General features: G+C 51.6%; 1 protein-coding gene across 1 annotated transcript in view; it reads right to left on the bottom strand.

Moving 5' to 3' along the window:
• LOC104129726 (maltase-glucoamylase, intestinal) overlaps nt 1-950 on the bottom strand; it is a gene marked incomplete at its 5' end in the record, with an annotated part of 53,605 nt that overhangs the window by 9,904 nt on the left and 42,751 nt on the right. The window lies entirely within an intron of this gene.

Here is a 950-nt window from a genome sequence, read left to right as displayed (position 1 = left end):
CATTGCGTGGGGTTGTTGTGACCCCAGGGCAGGACCCAGCCTTGACCTGGTTGAACCTCACCCCATTGGCCTGGGCCCATGGATCCAGCCTGGCCCAGGTCCCTCTGCAGAGCCCAAATTAAATCCCTCTTTTGCAAGAGTGCTAATAATCCACCCCACAGGTCAACAGGAGGGCTCTGAATCATGACATGGGTGACTGTGCTGCTCTCCACCTCCCCTGGTGGGACAGTTCCCTCTGTCCCACCTCTTTCCTCTTGCTCAAGACCCACCGCATGTTCCTGTATTTCTCCCACGAGAACCCTAAGGTGCTCAGCTCCCATGCTGGGAGGGTCATCAAGATTTTTAACTGACTACTTTCCAACCTTGCTGGCAGAGGAGAGTGGCCAAGCACAGCTCATATTGGGTCTGCGAGGTCATACGGCATGGAAACGGACTGAGAGATCATATCTAGTGCAGAAACCTTATCTCTGCCTGTGTGACAACTACGCTGTGGTTTCTTTTTCCTGTTGAATGGGTAAAACCACTCATAAAGACAGAAGAGTGGTGGTTTTCAGAAGTTTCTCTTTTTTTGACATTATTCTTTACTTTCATCAGCTTCTGGGTGACGCTACTAAAATAAGGATGAACTCATGTGACAAGAGCCCTGACAGACACCCACCAGTTTCTGCTGGCTAACAACATAACGACGTCTCCATTTCAAACTCCCTCAAGCCAACGGCTCATGAAATCATAAAATCATGGAACAGTTTGGGTTAGAAGGGATCCCTAGAGGTCACCCAGCCCAACCCCCCTGCAGGAGCAGGGACACCTTGAACCACATCAGGTTGCTCACAGCCCCGTCCAACCTGGCCTGGAATGTTCCCAGGGATGGGGCCTCCACCCCCTCTCTGGGCAACCCCTGCCAGGGTTTCACCACCCTCACTGGAAAGAATTTCTTCCTTAGATCCAGT

The sequence above is a fragment of the Egretta garzetta genome, unplaced genomic scaffold (genome assembly GCF_000687185.1).
Source record: "Egretta garzetta isolate BGI_Z169 unplaced genomic scaffold, ASM68718v1 scaffold740, whole genome shotgun sequence".
Lineage (NCBI taxonomy): Eukaryota > Metazoa > Chordata > Aves > Pelecaniformes > Ardeidae > Egretta > Egretta garzetta.
This window is presented reverse-complemented; position numbering and strand designations above follow the sequence as displayed.